Source organism: Prionailurus bengalensis, chromosome X, assembly GCF_016509475.1.
Source record: "Prionailurus bengalensis isolate Pbe53 chromosome X, Fcat_Pben_1.1_paternal_pri, whole genome shotgun sequence".
Lineage (NCBI taxonomy): Eukaryota > Metazoa > Chordata > Mammalia > Carnivora > Felidae > Prionailurus > Prionailurus bengalensis.
In genome coordinates this window covers 37,754,645-37,773,947 of record NC_057361.1, presented here as the reverse complement: position 1 = coordinate 37,773,947, position 19,303 = coordinate 37,754,645, and the positions used below count along the sequence as shown (strand labels likewise).

Sequence of the window (19,303 nt, the reverse complement as noted above, 5' to 3'; positions counted from 1 at the left end):
CTATGAAGTGGGTGTAAAAGAAGATCTTACCTCATACGTTTGTGGTGAGAATGAACTAAGATAATGTATGAATGAATAAGTGCCTCTTACCACGCTAGGATAGTAAATACTCACTAGATGTTAGCCAACATGACACAATATCTTCGTAATTATCATTATCATTAATGTTATTTTGACATCAATCCAGTAGTTAGCTTCCCTACGACAAGTACGTCAAAATGTAATAGTCTAAACAAGCTGAAAGATATGCAAGAAGGTAGAAATATGTTTCTAGTTTACATGACTTATATGACTGATAAATGATGAATATTCTAAATAAATGAGAAAAATTCTCACAACCCAATAAGAAAAAATAACGTCCTAACAGAAAATAAAGGACGCAGGCAGCTAGTTGACAATAGAAGAAATGTAAGTGGTCTTAAGTTGGACATTTTTATTCTTAATGAAAAGGGATACTTGTGAAGGCTGCAACTCCCAACCCAGACTTGTAGCACCTGCCTTTTCATTTCACTGGTGCCAGTTGAAAAATGACGACAACAACCACAATAATAATAGCTAATGAGAATTTAGCATTTAGTGGACATTGACCACTGTCCTAAGCGTACTGTAAATATTTACTCATTTACTTCTCACAATGAAAACTGTGAAATTGTTTCCACTTCACAGATGAGAAGACTAAATACAAAAGATTTAAGTATACCATTTCTGGAGCAGTTTGGGGGAAATTGTGAAATTTTTGATGGTATCCATAAGGAGCCTTAAAATATGCACGTGCATATAGGACACTCAATGCATATAGGACATTGCTGCATATAGCAATGCATATAGGACTCACTGCATATAGGACAACTCTATAGGACCGTCGCTGCTGCAGAGCTTCCCATGGGATCAACTGAACCTTTGCGGTGGTTCTGTCACAACTCAACTTCTCCCTCTGCCCAATCCTGCTTCCCCCTCCCCCCAGAGGTTTTTGATTCTAAGAGTTCTTCCTAAAAAACTTGGGCAAGGTGATCGCCATCTTAGAATCTGCATCCCGGAGAACACACACAGCAGCACCTGGGAATTTAACATCTAAGAACACATCTGAAGTAAAAGCCTGCTGTGAATGTAAAGAATTATATATGAACCCTGGTGGATGGTAAAACCACAAGAGGAAAGAACCTAGGTCCCTGAATCAGTGTGTGAAAAATGTCATCCACCAGTTTCAGCTTGGATCTCCAAGCCATAGACATCTGGAAAAAGCTTTGCTCTCATCCTTTCAACAACAATAACAAAGAAGGTGAACAAGCTTCACAGTAATGGCTTTTATTGAACACATGAAAGAACTGAGGTCATAGGGCAAACAACTAGCCTGAAATCTAGAGAGAGATAGGTGACTGCAGGGAAAAACAGGATGCTAGCATTTACCAACCTGTCACAGGGGCTACCAAAAGCCACAGAAGCCCAGCAGAGGATTTAGCTAGAATTTTTAAAATCAAATTGCTAAAGGCTGAGTGTAGGCTAGTATGAGAGAATAAAGCCCCTTAGCTTCAGGCATAGAAATGTTCACATCTTCTTGTAGGATTTTCCTTTTGGGACTCACAGGTGCTCATGGAAGGTGGAGGGTGGGGGGTGGGTGGCAGATGGGGAGCACTGTTTTTTTTTTAAGTTTGTTTGTTTATTTATTTATTTATTTATTTTAGAGAGAGAGAGAGATACAGAGTGCAAGTGGGAGAGGGGCAGAGACAGAGGGAGACACAGAATCCAAAGTGGGCTCTGAGCTGTCAGCACAGATTCCGACCTCGGGATCAAACCCACGAACCGCAAGATCATGACCTGAGCCGAAGTTGGATACTTAACTGTCTGAGCCACCCAGGCGTGGATGGGGAGAATTCTAAGAAAGCTTCTCCCTTCTCTGTGACGCTGACTGGTGGAGGGCAAAAACTCCACCCAGACTCCACCCCTCTCTCCCACAAGAAACAAAAACAATCTGCAGGGCTAAGGGCAACAAAAACTGTAGCCTTATGGCACTGGTGGAAACCAGAGTTCATCTAAGGGAAAGAAACAGAGAAAAAAAAACCAAGTTTCTGTCCCTGGAATAAGACAGGAGTGCACGCTTGGCCCAGCATTATGTCTGGAAGAGGGGCAGAGATACTTGGGAAGGCTACAACTCCCAACCCAGACTGATAGCACCTAAGACTGAAGATAATGCAGAGCATCAGAGAATTCCCCCCACCACACTGCCACCTCCATGCTAACAAGTGTCAAATGAAAATAATAGTGGAATAGAGCTGGGAGAGCTGCAGAATAAGAATTGTCTTCGAGGAGCATGACAGTAAGAAGACCCAAAGCCAAGTGGAAAGCAAACTTCAAAATCAACCCATCTCCTGATCATGTTACTACAAGCTTTCATACTAAGGGCATAGCAGAAGGAAGAGCCTGCTCATCTCCAAGCATTAAAAAAATGTATCTACTGTCCTACATAACACATCCTGCTTCCACCAAAAAAAAAAAGAAAAAAAAAAAAAAAGAAAAAGAAAAAAAGACATACAAAAAGTCCAGGAAAAAGAGTCTAAAGAGACAAAGCAATGATCAGAAACAGCTTCAGTTATGACACAGATATTGGAACTAGTAAGGAATTTACTATGATTCATACATTAAAGTCTCTAATTGAAAAGGAAGATTAAGGGGCACCTGGGTGGCTCAATTGGTTAGGCGACCAACTTAGGCTCAGGTCATGATCTCGCAGTTTGTGAGTTTGAGCCCTGCATTGAGCTCTGTGCTGACAGCTCAGAGCCTGGATCCTACTTCAGATTCTGTGTGTCCCCCTCTCTCTACCCCTCCCCTGCTCGCGCTCTGTGTCTTTCTGTCTGTCAATAATAAATAAACGTTAAAAAAAAATTAAAGAAAAGGAAGATTACATGCAAGGATAGTTGATTTCATCAGAGAGATGGCAACAGTAAGAAGAAACAAAATGGAAATGCTAGAAATGAAAAGCAAAGTAACAAAGATGAAGAATGTTTTCAAAGGGCACACCAGTAAACTCAACACAGCCAAGGATATAATCAGTGATTTTGATCAGTAGAGATTATCTTAACTTAAATAAGAAGAGGGAAAAAAAAGAGTGGGAAGAAAAACAGAAGATCAAAGAGACATGGGACAATACCAAATGATATAACACGTTTGTCATGAAATTTCAGGAGAAGAAAGAACAAGGCAGAAGAAATATTTGAAGAAATAATGAAATAATGGCTGAGAATTTCCCAAACTTTGTGACAGACACCAAATTATAGATCCAAGAGGCTCAGAGAGCATTAAGCAAGGACAAAACAAAACCTAGGTGCATTGGTTTCCAGTGGCTGCTGTAAGAAATTACCACAGACTTGGTGGCTTAAAACAACAGTGATTTGGTCAATCACAGTTCTGGAAGCCAGAAGTCTGAAATCAGTATCATGGGCCAGAGTCAAATCAGAATGTACTTTCTTTTGAGGCTATAGGGGCAAATCTAGTCCTTGCCTCTTTCAGTCATGGGTGGCTACTGACATTCCTTGGCTTGGGGTTGAGTCACTTCAGTCTTGAAGACCAGCATCTTCAAATATCTCTGTTCTGTCTTCACATTGCCTTCTTCTCTGTATGTGTGTCAAAAGCACAAGGAATGGGAGAAGGAAGTAGAAATACACTGACATTACATATGAAGCAATATAGCAGTCTTTGAAGGTAGACTCTGATTGTAAACCAATTAAACATGTTTTTAAAGAGGGATAAGTAATAATTCAATAAAAGATGAAATGTATTCACAAGAGTGTTAAATTATACCTACAGAAGGCAGAAATGAAGAAATAAAAAAGAGCAAATAGAGCAAACAGAAAACAGCTAACAAGATAGTAGATTTTAATCCAATCGCACATAATCCCATTCAGTGCAAATGGTCTAAACATACCAGCTAAAAGACAGAGATATTCATATTGGATTAAAAAAAATCAGGACTCAAACACATACTGTCTACAAGAAATCCACTTTAAATATAAAGACACAGGTAGCTTAAAAATAAATGGATAGAGCAATGCATGCCATGCAAACACTACATAAAAGAAAACTGAAGTGGTTATACCGATTACAACAAAAGTAAACTTTAGAACAAGGAAGATTGTCAGGATAAAGAGGAACATCACATAATGACAAAGAAGTCAGTTATTTAAATAATCCTCCGTGTGTGTGTGCCTAACAATAAAGCTTCAAAATATATGAGGAATAGGGGCACCTGGGTGGCTCATTCGGTCTGAGCCTGTGTCTGACTCTTGGTTTCATGATCTCATGGTTTGTGAGTTTGAGCCCCTCCTTGGGCTCCATACTGACAGTGCAGAGTCTGCTTGGGATTCTCTCTGTATTCTCTCTCACTCCCTCTCTCTCTGCCTCTCCCCTGCTCATACTCTCTCTCTCTAAATAAACAAATAAATAAACTTTTAAAAATATATGAGGAATAAAAAAGGACCGATCTGAAGGGACAAATAGACAAATCTACAATTCCAGTTGGAATATACTGGTTGATATTTTGCCTACAAAATATCAGGACAGATATAGATGATCTGGACGACACTATTAACCAACTTGACCTCATTGATATTTATAAAATATGCCAAACAACAACAGCAGAATACACATTCTTTCTAAGTGCACACGGCACATGTACCAAGATAGACCCCATTCTGGGCCATAACACGAGCCTTATGATATTTTAAATAGAAGCCATGCAAAGTATGTTCTTACAGCATGCTAGAATTAAACTGGAAGTCAATAACGAAAAGCTATTTATAAAATCGTCAAATATTGGGAAATTAAACAACACATTTCTAAATGAGTTATAGGTCAAAAAAGAAGTCTCAATGGAAGTTAAAAGTATTCTGGCTTAAATGAGAACGAAAATACGGCCTTTCAAAATTTGGCTGATTCTAAGGCTCAGGCAGAAAATCACCCTGAAGCATCTTGTAGTAACATAAAGCAAGGAAGTTCTAAAACATAAATTAATTAATAAAGAAAATTAAATAGGAAATACATTTTAAGAGTTGGAGGCATGTCAAAAAGATACAGGAGCCAACCTGAAAGAGCTCCCCATGATCAAAGCTGGAACAATTTGAAGAACAAAATAAATAACATTAATTTTGGAGTATAAACCTAGAAAGCAAATAAATATCCATGATTTCACACTGATATAAATAATTGAATAAAAAACAAGTGGGAAGAAAGGAATAACTTGTTATAATGCAATTCCAAATAATACATGTAGAAGGAACAAGAGAAATAGAAAATCAGAGCACTATAGTCATAATTTACATAGCAGACCCCTGATGGATGCAAAAATTAATGGAAAAAACTTTCAGGAGAAACAAAATATTTGCATGGCCTCAAAAGTATCTCCCTCTAAATATTTATTAATTATTATGGTTGTTGAGCATATGCCCATGAAGTCCTAGCTACTCCTTCCTCCAGAAGACTGAGCATAATTCTCCTTCCCTTGAGTATGGGCTGGTCTTTACAGTGGAGAAACTGGCAGCCATTGCCTTAACCAAGAGGATTGAGGTTAACATAATCAGGGATAAGTCATGTGGGTATCCCGTACCTCCTAATATGATGCAGTAAGAAAGTATTCTCTAAAATCCATAACTCCAATCTAATCACAGGAATGCATCAGACAGACCCTATTTGGTGGACATTCTACAAACCACCTGACTTCAAAAGTGTCAAGGTTATGAAAAACCAGTGAAGACTGAGAAACTGTCACCAATTAGAGGAAACTAGGGAGACATGACAGTCGAATGCATGGTGGCATTCTGGGTTAGATTCTGGGACAGAAAAAGGTTATTAGTGGGAAAACTGGTGGAATCTGATTTAAGTCTGTGGTTTAGTTAATATGGCTGCACCCATGTTAATTCCATAGTTTTAATAAATGCACCATGATTATATAAGATTCTCACTTTAGGAAGAGCTGGGGAAAGGGTATCTGAGAACTCCCTGTACTATCTTTGCAATTCTTCCGTAAACCTACAATTACTTCAAAATAAAAGATTTTTAAGTTATCCATATCTAAGTACACCCACACTGGACTTGTATATAAGAAATTAAATTCTCTTGTGTTAAGCCTTTGAAATTTGGAGGGTTTTTCTTAATTGAAATTAGTGTCATCCTAATGTACTGTTGATCATAATTATTAAGCAGAATCCTTTCAAATTAATTCTGTTCCATGAACACATATTTGACCACTCAATCAAGAAGAGATTGCATATTTGTTGTAAGTTGTTGTAAGAGATCCAGAAAAAGTTGACCAGCTGCTCTCTTTTTGTAATTGGTTCTCCAAAATTAAACTCTAAATTAGTCTCCACTTTTTTCTATGTTTGTTATTTTTATCTTCACAGCTATATTATAAGTACAATAAGATCCTTGAGATGAGAGCAACCAGAGGACCCTGAAAGGTAAACTTGAACGGAACCTTGAGTGACAGGGAAGACCAGGCATCATAAATTCAGATGCCTTTGGGGGCAGGCAGGTGATATGCATGTCTGAATGAGGCCTACTAGGAACTGAAAAATGCATGTTCACCTAGAGCTATGTCAGTATAGAATTGTTAACATCATGCTGATCAAGTGAAAGAAGTTTGCCATTTAGAATGGTCTAAGTGTAAGAGACTATGCCTAGTGATGGTGATCCTATTGGGAGGAGAAACCAGAATGCCTTTCTAGCAGAGGAATCTCAGGGTGAAAAGTCTACTTATACTTAAGCAAAGCACGTTCAGAGGGTCATGGCACTCTAGCCTGGTGTTTAAGGAGAGAAAGTAGCATGCCTAGGGCATTAGACCCAGAAGAGATTTTGGTGTTCTTGTAGCTAAGTGGTGTGCAGTGTGACTCTGCAGGGCCTAGGGGCTCATAGAACCCTCCCGAAGCCTGGGGAGAAGGGCTTCTGAAATTTACCTCCCAGATCTGTTGAATTTGATCTACACATGGTAGGTATTTCTCTGTGACAATTTATTGAAATCAATAGTTCCATGTCAAAAATACGTTTGAAAAGCATTGATCTAAGAGCCCTAAGTCTTTTCATATTATAAAGAGGCCCAAGATGTTGAAGTGACTTGTTCCAAATTTATCTGGATTTCCTTAGATTTGACCTGCAAATCTGGCCCCAGAGTCAGTACTCTTTCTACTATATGCCTGTGGAGGTCTGGACAGGACTGGAACAAATTTGCCCCTTGGGAGAACCCCACTTTTATTTTATTTTTCTATTCTATTCTATTCTATTCTATTCTATTCATCTTTTGCCCTCTGAGTTTCATGTTAGGTGCTGATCTGGAATCAAGAATTTAGGAAGGAAGGTAAGACTTTGAATTATTTTCATCCATTCCCTAGGTGAATAAAACATCTGAGAGCAGGTTTTAGTACAGAGTAAAGAGCAATGGATATTTGAGCGATGGGCAGTAACAACACAAACAACAATAACAATACCTTATGTTTATTGAATAGTTGCTATGTGTTCAGCACTGCCCCAAGCACCTTACAAATATTTTATCACTTAACCCTCACAACAACCCTATTTGGTAACTATTATTATCCCCATTTAATAGGAATGAAAGTAACACCTAATTAGAGAGGTTAAGTAATTATCCCAAAGTCTAATTATATAGTTATTAATCTATTATTGGAACCTCTTAGGTAGCAGCTAAGCATGAATAAATCTATGTATTCCCCTTTGCTGTTTTCTCCAGAGCTGTATTTGCTGCCGTGAGAACCCTAGCCTTCTGTTGATGGGATGGTTGCTCCCAGCAACCCCCACTCCACCCTCCTCCAGATAGGCTTTAAAAAATGGGCCCTTCCTGATTCCCATTAAAAGGGGTTAGCAGATGTAGGTAAAAATGTTCCTGTGGAGCTAGCGTCTCAATGTCAAGGCGGGAGAGCCACAATAACACTAAGAATGAGGGAGCCCAGTTGTAGTCTGCCTCCATCAAATGACTCAGATAGTTTTCAGATGTGGTAGGTGGGATGAAACTCAAAGCTTGTTGGACTTCAAACATTTCCTCCTCTGTTTAATACATCCTGTGTGTTCTCCAGGGGAAATGCAATCCCTTATGCTTCTGTGATTCAACACAGTTGTTGCTTTTAAGTATGTTTGAAATCCCAGAGGTCCCTTGGGCAAATCCTTTTAAGCGAGAGAGCTACATTTTACTGAATCAGATAACTCAATTTTGAGTTCCAAGAAACTTGGGTTGTGATTTGAAACTTCCAACCATTAAAGTATGAGCTGGCGCAAAAGGTGGAAAAGCGCATCTCGTCTTTGCTTGTCTGACAACAGAAGGGTGAGAATGTTCCCTCAGCCACCATTTCAATGTATAGGAGGGTAGGGAGGGGGAAATATACAGCAGGAAAAGTGAGTTCCCACACAGCCAGGGTAGAAGACTTAGTTCCTGCTTCTTCTCTCTCATCCACTGGAGAGAAGTCCCAAGATTAAAACTCCTTGGTTGTAGCCTGATAGTGTTTGGACCACAACTTCCCATGGTACACTGGCAGTGATTACTGTTTGAGTTTGAATCTAGTCTCTGCCACTTTCAAACTGTGTGACTTCTGGATCCACTTAATCTCTCTGTGCTTTAGTTTTCTTACATGGAAAATGAAAATAATAATAGTTCAACCTGGGGCACCTGGGTGGCTCAGTCACTTAAGTGTCTGACTTCAGCTCAAGTCATGAACTCACAGTTTGTGAGTTCAAGTCCCGCATTGGGCTCTGTGCTGACGGCTTGGAGCCTGGAGCCTGCTTCAGATTCTGTGTCTCCCTCTCTGCCTTCTCTGTCTCCCATTCACCCTCTGTCTCTCTCTCCTTCAAAAAATTAATAAATGTTAAAAAAAATTAAATAATAGTTCCAACCTCATTAGGTTGTTGAGAGTATTTGATGAGTTAATCGTGGGAAGTGCATAAACCATGCCTGTCACGTTGTAAGAACTCAGTAAAGGTTAATGGTAGTAAAGCTTTAGTAATCTGTTCCTAAGAGGTTCTGGGGACCCCAAAGAATCCTAAAGCTCTAGAACTCTAGACATGATTTTGTCTCTCAGGCAGTCTCCAAATCACGGGGGGCTAGTTCACAAATACACTGGCCGTTTAGAGGACATTCAAGAATGGTCTGACCTATTATGACTATGGGTGTGGTCTCCACCCTATTCCTCCAGGATTATTGTAGAGTCTTCTGATACTACTTCAGAGTCTAAATATGGACACTAAAAAAAGAAATGCTGTAACATGACATGTCACTGTAATTCAAACCACATGGTAATGTGGGTAGAATGTTAGCTGATTGTTAAGCAGGATGGTGATGCAACCCAGGTAATGCTAATGGAAGTTGCACTTGAGGAAGATATAGATGCTGAATGTGTGGTCATGGTGCTAACTAAGATACTGGGGGCCGAAGAGGTCCTGCATTGTATTTCTGGTCATTAAAGAGAAGTCACACAGTATTTGATAAACACTTTCTAAACACCTATTATGCACTGAGTATGTTGTGAGACAGTTATTTCCACAAATATTTATTGAGCACCTACTATGCACCAGCATACTTCTAGGTCTTAGGTATACAACAGTGGGTAAAATAGGCCAAAACCCCTGCCCAAATGCAAGTTCTATTTTAGTGGAAGAGACAGACTACTGATAAGGTAAATAACTAAACTAGTATGATGGATGGCAATAAGTGCTGAGGTTAAAAAAAAATGAGGGAGGGAATGGAGATAGAGTGGGTCAGACTTGGAGTAGTGATTGCTTTCTAGATAGAACTGAAAGAGGTGAGGGAGTATGCCATGTGGATACTTACAGAAGAAATATTCTAGGCAGAGAAAAGAGCGATACAAAGGCCCCAAGGAAGAATTGTGCCTCGGATGGTCAGAGAATGGCAAGAAAGCTTTGGGGTCTTGAGTGGTAGGGGATGAGGTTAGAGATGCGGTGCCTGACCAAATCACAAAGGGTCTTGCACATTATTGTAAGGACTTTGGCTTTTACAGTATGAGCTAGGAAGCTATTGTAGGGTTGTAAGTGAAGGAATGATATGTTCTGCTGATGTTTGATGAGATTATTTGGGTGCTGTGTTTAGAATCAAAATGAAGAAGGCAAGGACAGAGGAAGACAGACCAGTTAGGAGGTTACTGCAACAATCTGAGCAAGACATAACCATTGCTTGGGTCGGAGTGGTAGCAGGAAAGCTGGTAAGAACTGGTCAGATTCCAGATCTATTTTGAAAGTAGATTCATCAGGATTTTCTGATAAATTTAATGTACAGTGTGAGGATGAGAGGAGTCAAGGATGCCTTCAAGGTTTCTGGCCTGAATGACTGGAAGATTAGAATTATCATTTACTCTTCTAGTGGTGCTAGGGAGACTTCAAGAGGAAGAGGTTTGGAGAAGAAGACCAGGAGTTTGTTCAATTTGCACATGAAATGCCTATTAACATCCAGATGGAGATGTCAGGCAGGTCCTTGGGTGTATGCATGTGAAGTGCAGGAGAAGGTCTGAGATGGAGATAAAATTTAGGGGGTCATGAACCTATAGGGAGTGTAGAAATCTAGGAGATTGAATGAGATCATCAAGATAGTGAGTGTATCCAGAAAAAAGACATTCAAAGATGAAGTCCTGTGGCTTCATTTAAAGGTCAGTGGGATGAGAAGGAAGTAGCAAGGGATGGAAAAGAAGCAACCAATAGGTAGGACGCAAGCAGGAGAGTATGGTGTCCTGGAAGCCAAGTGAAGGAAGTGTCTTAACAGGAAGAGTCGTCAATTCAGTAAAATGCTGCTGATCTAGCAAGTAAAATGCAAATGTAGAACGCATTACTGGATTTAGCAATATGGAGGTCATCCAAACTGTGTAGTTTTAGGGAGGAGTGATGGATGATCTGGAAGAGATTAATAAGGAGGAAGGAAGACACTACCTCACATCTAGACCCAGTGAAGATGAAGGGTCTGGGAGACGGAACGGCTACTGTTTGAGGAGGCATCTGAGGAAAGGTAAATTTCACTTAGAATAAAAAGGTGAAGGGAATAGTCAAGGAAGTACAAGGGGATATGAGGCATTTGGCTGATGATTGATAGATGCTTGGCAGAAAGTTCCAGTTCTTTCAGGAGATGGGTCCGTGGGAGGGGAGATGGTTACAGAAAAGGCAGTGTTTAGAACCATAAGGAGACTAGAGGCCAGGTGATAGGGGATGGCTGGGAACCCTAGATGTCTCCCGGTGACTGACACAGAACATGTTGTTCTGAAGCAGACTGTGCTAGTAAGTGTCAGGCAGCTTGAGAGGAGTGATGGGGATATATAGAATTGGGGAGCCACTGCTTGACTTCTATGGGTGGAGGATGAAGCCTGCATAAAGGAAACCTTGCCCCTAGCATGTGGGCTTCCTCTTTCTGGTGGAGGACTAGAGACTCAAGGAGGGGTGACCTTACATTGAACTCACAGGAACTCTCTTGACCCCTGGTGATGGTCGTTTGCCCAGCCAATACAAGAGACATTCTTGCAGGGATGAGTGCAGCCATGGCAGCCTCTGACATATACCTCCCCACTTTAGCTGGTGAGGGGTTGTCATTACCCATTGCCATACTGGGCAGCCACTTTTGCCCAATCCCCACTCCCAGGCTTCTGTGGCCGAAAGTCAACACAGAAGCATTCTCTCAATCGCCGGATCATCTCTATTTTATAGGAACATTTCCCGTGGTTGTTCTCTGCCAGCTTTGTTCCAAACGTGTCCAAATGTATTTTCATGTGGCTGGAAGTGTTTAAACATTCTGACATTTCAATCACGTAATACGGCTGAATGAACTTCCATGGTATTTGGCACAGCAGTGTTGCTTAATTCTTTTCTGACTGTGATCACCAAGCAGGAACCTAAGAAGTGGCAGGTACTCCCTAGGGAGATACAGAAGGCGTATGTCCGCTCGTGATTGCAGAGCACCGTTGATGCAAAGCTGTTCTCTTGAGTCCGGTGGCGAATGGTGGGTATTACATTGCCCGAAAATCACAAGAGACTAGGAACTTTGAGAAGTCTGAAGTCTTGAGGGCACTCGTACAATTTTTTAAAAATTTTTTCTCAAGATGTTCCAAAGTGCTTTGCACCTGATTCACCTTCTTCGAGCTTCAACCCTAACATTGACATATTGCCAACTTACCAACACACAAAGTAACTTATCCAAATTATACAGAGAGCTTACATGTGTCTAGCACTTACCAATTTAGCAATTAAAGGCCTGGAAGTATATTTTCTGATTTGATAATAAGGGTAAGATATTATAGTCTTTATTTTCCAGATGAGCAAATTTCTACAACTCCTCAGGTGGGACTTATTTTCACCAAACGATACCATTTATTCATTAATTCACTCATTTACTCAATATTCTCTTATTTGGTCCTAGTAAGAGCTCTTCAATATTTTCACAGCCAATACATCTGTTTAAGATTTGAACATTTGCACATTTTAAACAAATAACGACTCAATTCTTACTCTATGTGATACTCCTTCAAGAACTATTTTTTAAGGAGGACACAAAGATAGCTAGAATATGGACTCTGCTATAAAGGAGCTCAAAGTCACATTTACAATATTTATTCTGAACTTCTCAGCTGAAACCCAAGCTGACATGTGTATTAATCCAACAGTGTTTCTTGGTGTCTGTACTGCTTAAGGTAACCTTAGATGCTGCAACATACAAATCCAAATGTATATAATGCTTCAGACACAACAGAAATTTCTTTCTTTCTCATGTGCAGTCCAAAGTGGGTGGTCCAACTGGTGGGCAGCAATCTTCCAAGTAGCAATTCGGGGAGCCAGGCTTCTTCCATCTTCAGTGTGTAGCTTCCGAGCTTGTTGGGCTCATTTGCATCAAGTCAGTAGCATCAGAAACAACATGGAGGGTGGCATGTGGGAGGTTTTTATGGGCCAGCTATGAAAGTGGAACACAAGAGTTCCCGGTTCATTCTGGTGGCTGAGCCTTAGTCACGTGACCACAACTAACCTCAAGAGAAGCTGAAAAATGTGATCTAGCTGTGTACTCAGGGAGATAAGAAAACAGCTTTGATGAGCAGCTGCCATTCTCTGCCATTGTGTGTGTGTGTGTGTGTGTGTGTGTGTGGCTTTCGGCATAGGAGGGTTTATCTGGAGCAAGATGGATACAAGTAAGGGAGCAGAAAGCTAGACCAGTGCCCTCCCCAGTAGACTTCTGAGCTGTGCTGAGAGAGATGAGTTATGGTCATTTCCAAGGTATATCTCTTCTTCATGAGGGTGATTCATGTTTGAGCTAGGAGTGTGAAAGAATCCCCCAAGGTGGGGGAACTTAGCTTCAACTTCAAGTTCTTCTTGTCTCTAGTGCATTTATTCTTCTGAAGTTCTGTCTGCCCATATGATTAATTCGATGATCTCCTGCCCTCCAGCTTTGGTACTACTTCTGGCTCCTGAAGGCTTTTACAGAAAAGACTTTCCTTGACTCTTCTGATCTTGGATCACATGCAGTCTTATCCTTCAGATCAATCTAAGCCTATGGGACAGAAAGAAATTATTAAATTGAATTCTGTCGTATGTTTGTTAACAGGCTTAGTCAGTTGGTTGATCACACAATAATAGAGTTCTTTCTGAAGTTCTAACAACTCATTACTGTCCCCAGGAAAACCACTTCATGTTTCTATATCTCTAGTTCTCCTTCTAGGGTGTGTGTGGGGGGGGGGCGGGGAGAGAAATGACATTTTACACATCATAGCTATCTTGAGGACCCACAGTGGTTTCCCAGTAAATGCAGTCGACATACTAGCTTTCCATTAAAAGTAATTCTGAGGTCTTCTGCAAATCCAAAAGTACCAGCCAAGGGTTCCTTACTGCTGAGTTTGTGAGCACTTCCAAGTTTTGGCTGAGGGCAAAAAAAAATAGCCTCCTCACACTTTTTACTTTATAATTGGATGTTAAAATAGAAATTTCTGCTGAGACACTAATAGATACCAGATACCAAAATGACATGTGAGATAGACTTTCCTACAGGATTTGCAGAAAGAAATGGCGAAAACCCAAAATTATGAGTTTTGTGACTCACTCACAACATGGGGAGAAAGGGTCGAGGGTTAGAGTTGAGAGGGAGATTTTCTTAGACATGATTTATTTGAGAAAGTTCTGTTGAGAAGGCCAGGAAATACTTCCTTCTTTACCTCAGATCACGAGAGAGGGCCTTTCCAGAAACCATTTGGCAGGGTAATATGTGTTGCCCATCGTTCAAGGGGAGACACAGTAGATTAACATCTACTTCGTACCTGGAATGGATAGACTAACTGCTCTAGTCTAGTAGCTGCATTGGGTGGACCAAGGGCCAGCAGTTCTGGAATCTATTGGAGAAAAGGATGCATAAGTGTTTACCGTGAAACAGATTTGGACGTGTGTGTGTGTGTGTGTGTGTGTATGTGTGTTTGAGAAAAGGGAGAGAGAGAGAGAGGGAGAGAGAGAGAGGGAGAGAGAGAGAAGCAAAGAGATGAGACAGGAGAGAGTCCATCACCTGGGGCAAGAGAACCTCCAAGCATTTGGTGGGGGGAGACATCGCAGTTGCAAAAGGCCTAAGTACCCCCACCCCCAGCTATATACTTCCCCCTCTTCACACACCCGTGCAGGGGGCGTGAAGGACCGGGAGAACAGCCGGGGAAAGAAAATGAAGAAGCACTATTTCTTCTCCAGATAAAAAGCTGATCATGTCTCTCCCTCACCTTACCCCCTGCTCCAGCCTTCCTACCAGCATCCGGTCATGTTCAAAATTTTCATCACCACACGGACCTGGAAATTTTGGTTACTGCTCATTACTAAAAAGAGAATGTGTTTTGGACTTAACGTAACCATAAGAATTTGTATTACCTAAGCACTCCAGAAAAGAAGTGGGGCTCCCCAGTATTTTGTCTAGGGGCTGGGAAGGAATTATCCTTCTGAATAAATGTAAGGGAGCAGGAGGAGACAAAAAATAAAGTTACCGTCTATTTATGTGACTACGTGGTTACAGCCCCTTCAGAATACATTGGGAATGTTCGTGATCCCTCTCCATGATACATACCCTGGAAAGAGGCAGATTGTTTTCTTTTACGGACACGTGAATACCACCCAATGTGTATCGTATCCCTTTTCCTCACCCTGATCTCAGAGGAAATGGAGACGTCCTCATTTCCATTACCTGCACTTACAACTTTGCCCACAATGCTTAAAAGGCATTATTTTGGAGTCAATTTCTAAATGTTGAGATGCTTAATTAAATAAATGCATGCAAATTTTAGGTTCTTTTTTTTTTCCTGCTTAAACAAACGACCACAAATCTATTGCTTCCAAATTGTGCTTTGCTCCGGTATTTAGCCATAGTTGTGAGCACATTAGTACCGCACTCTGAAATGACACGATTGTTTCGGCATCAGGCTCCATTTCAAAAGATACTTCATATGCCGGTAGGTCTCCAAGGGATTTATTTCCTCTCTCTCCTTATTTACTTATTTTCTTTCTTTGTATTGCAGTAAAATTCAAGGCTGAGGAAGAGCTAGCTCTCTGAATCCCAGCCTGGGAGTAAATAATTCAGCACAGTGTGGCACAGAAAATGCTTCCCTCTGCCTCATTTTTTCAAAACTTGTGTCTGTGTGGATTCAAGATCATGCTGAGTGCTCTGATATAGAGCAGGGCAGATGTCCTGGCTGAATCGAGAGATACAAACTCAGTGAAGTGTAAGTCATGGGACAATTGGCTGTTCTCAAAACTTGATGGAAAATGACACCGCTTTGAAGCTTTTGTTTTTCGGTGAAGTAAGAGCTATTAGGTGTCTTTTGCAGCCAGGTCAGAGCAATAAACAGACATACTATGCAAAACAGGGTGAGGGCTTTCTGGCTACTTTCCTTGCAGATCGTGTTCCTTTTTTGCTTTTGGATTGACGGCTCAGAGTCCTGGGTACAAATCATTGGTTAACTTCCAACCGATATGTTAGTTGCGCTGATTCCCCCAGCAATTTGGCAATATATCTTTCCCACTCCCTTCCCCAGAACCTTAAAAAATTATCAAAATTTACCTCCTGCATTTAACTACACATTCCACTGCCCGGTATGGTATTTGTTCCACAGTGCTATAACCTTCAAAACCACCATGCTGGCTTGATTTTGTACGCGATTGAGTAGAATTGTTTGGAAATAACAGCTTAGGGCACTGTATTAAGTGGGTTGAGACCACAGAGCTGATGAGCACCATCCTGCAAATGACAATGTAGCAGGTGTTGTCGATGCCCCGCCCACACCCAGTTCACTGCACTCAAAATGACTTCCAACTGCCAACATCCACATCTCCGGGTCAGGAGGCCATGTCCCAAGCCACGGATGGTCACTCTGCCTGTGCACGTGGCTGGCTGGATGTGTCAGGAATTAACACTCCCCAAGAGCAACTCTCAACCAATGATACTCAGGAGTCGGTATACAAATGTTCCAGGTCCTTTGCCTCTCGAACAGGATGCTCCTGAGATGTGTGGTGGTAGTAGGTGATAATACCTACTAAGACTCAAATCCTTCTCTCCCTGAGTTTGCTTTTCAGGAACCCAAACAAAAACCAAAAGGCCAGTCATACCCCACTTAAAGCCTGTGAAGGACTTCAAACTCCAAGTATATGAGGATAATTCTTTTATTTTCATTTCCTTAAGTTCATTTGAGAGAGACAGAGAGAGTGAGCTGGGGAGGGACAGAGAGAGAAGGGGACAGAGGATCTGAAGCGGGCTCCGACAGCACAGAGCCCGACAGGGGGCTTGAACTCGCAGACTGCGAGATCGTGACCTGATCCGAAGTCGGACCCTTAACCGACTGAGCCACCAGGCACCCTGAGGATAATTCTTTTAAACAAACGTGTCCTGGGGATGGAGGAGTGCCCCTCCTCCCTCCGTACAACTCTCTTGTGTCTTTCCTTCCCTGTTCTGTTCAGGGCCACTGCAGTGTGGCCAGAAATGGAAGCTGCTCTAAGTTCTAAACCATCCTTTTAACTCATCTCTGTCCCTCCAGCATCTCCTCCCTCCCATCTGCCCTGTATCCCACTGTCAGGCCAGTTCTCTTAATACCCCATTTTCAGGTGTTGCTCCCTGTTGAGAAATCTGCAACGGCCTCCTAATGGGACAGCAACAATGCAAAATGTCTCTGCCTCACCCTGAGCCTCCCTCGTATGCTGGGAAGAGAAGTTGGTTGTTTATTGTCCCAGCCCCCTTCCTGCTGATCCGTGGCTTGACCCGATCTGCATTGATCTGCATTCCTCCCCGAAGGCCACAGCTCCTGTTAGATACCCGCTGGTACTATAGCTCTCCCTTAAGGTTATTTAACCACTCTGTCCCCTTGACCCTCCAGGCTACGTTCTCATCCTGGGGTACCTCACCATCGCTTGTTAGTTCTCTCTGGTAAGTTGTCTCTAGTTATCCTTTTGACCGTACTCTGGTTTCTGCCAGGTCCCTGGGCAATCCCAGGGCTAATGGAGAAATCAGGAGTTCTGGATTCCAGACTTGCCTCTGTCACTTTCTGTCTGGCGTGACCGACAAGACACAATCTAACTAACAATCTTAGTTATCTGAGGGTTTTTGAGCCTTCTATTCATTATCTGTTAATGGGAACAATAAGGCCTACACAGCATGTCTCAAAGGGTTGCGATGTTGATACAATTTAGTTTTGTGCTGCAAAAGATATTGTCTTATAAATGTGGAGACCGCATATATCTAAGGTTTTGTTATTACCACATATAGAGAAGAATCTTGAGCGAAACTCAAAAAACACATTACCAGAAAAGGGAAGAAACCAGGAATGAGGTCACAGAAGGAAATGGACGACTCGAGAGAAACATCCATGCCACTTATAAGTCACTTATGCCAGTGATTCATCTGGTGCCGTCCTCACTCAGGGCCCCAAGCACAGGGCAACCCTGTGTGCGTTGCCATAGCAACTGCCAGCCAGAATCTGGAAATTCCAGCAGCTTACGATATCAATCATCATGAGAAAAGGGGTCAGAGCAAACTGCAAAAAATGTATATCATGGAGGCCATAGAAAGAGGAACTGTAGTAGAGACAGTCTGTAGAAGTTCTCAAAATATTGGTCCTGGTCCAGCAGCCAGGGAACTTATTAGACATGCAGAGTCTTGAGCCCCACGCAAGATGCACTGAATTAGAAACTCCAGGGGGTGGGGCCCAATACTGTGTTTTTGTAAGCTTTCTGAGTGATTTAGATGCGTGCTAAAATTTGAGAACCACTGCTCTAAGGGTCGGTAAATGTAGCTTCAACTCCCAATGTCCAAACGTGCAAGGGTGTGCATGATAAAGAGACTACAAGCAAAGTTCGAAAATAGAAGGCAAATATCATCTCATAATTTCCCTGTGGTTTACCTGAGTAGGAATGGTGACTAAAATACAGCAGTGGAAAGTCTGACCGTATTCGTTTTCCATTTCTGCATGACAAATGACCACAAATTTACTAACTTAAAACAACACACATTCAGTATCTCACAGTTTCTGTGGGTCACAAGTCTGGGCATGATTTAACAGGGTCCTCTGCTTTAGTCTCTCACAAACTTGCAATTAAGGTATTGGCCAGGACTGGGTTCCCATCAGAGGCTTGACTGGAGAAGGATTTTCTACCAAGTTCCCTCGCATTGTTGCCAGACTTCATTTCCTTGTGGCTATAGGGTTTATGGAAGCTTGCTTCTTCAAAGTCAGTAGTGGAGAGAGAAACTTCTGGCTAAATGGAGTTTAATATAACATCACACAATCATGGGAGTGACAACCTATCACCTTGACACATTCTATTGGTTTAGAAATAAGTCAGAGGTTTCACCCACACACAAACAGAGGATAGAGAATTATACAAGGGTGTGAACAGAGGGAGGTGAGGATCTTAAGAGCCATGTTAAAGTCTTCTATGGTCTTCCCTCTGGCCCCCAGTGATTATTCATGTCTCTCTCACATGGAAAATACATTTACCCATGTCCAAAGTTTCCCAAAAATCTCATGGCATTAAAGCATCAGCCCAAAGTCCAAAATCTCCTAATTTAAATCAGGTCCAAGTATAGAGGAGGCTCCTGGGTGTCATGACTTAAGCACAGCCCTGGAGCTACAATTGCTTTCCATCTGCAGATCTGTGAAACTAAAGAGACACATTACCTGCTCTCAGCATATCCAACGTACAATGGTGAGAAGGCACAGCACAACAGCTGTAGACGTTGAAGTTCAAAAAGGGACAAAATGGGGGCACCTGGGTGGCTCAGTCAGTTGAGCATCCGACTCTTGATTTGGGCTCAGGTCATGGTCCCAGA

The 19,303-nt window shown here is 41.7% G+C and overlaps 1 pseudogene; it reads right to left on the bottom strand.

Annotated features, from left to right (window-relative positions):
• Positions 1-19,303, bottom strand: part of LOC122477046 — a 57,066-nt pseudogene that overhangs the window by 10,467 nt on the left and 27,296 nt on the right.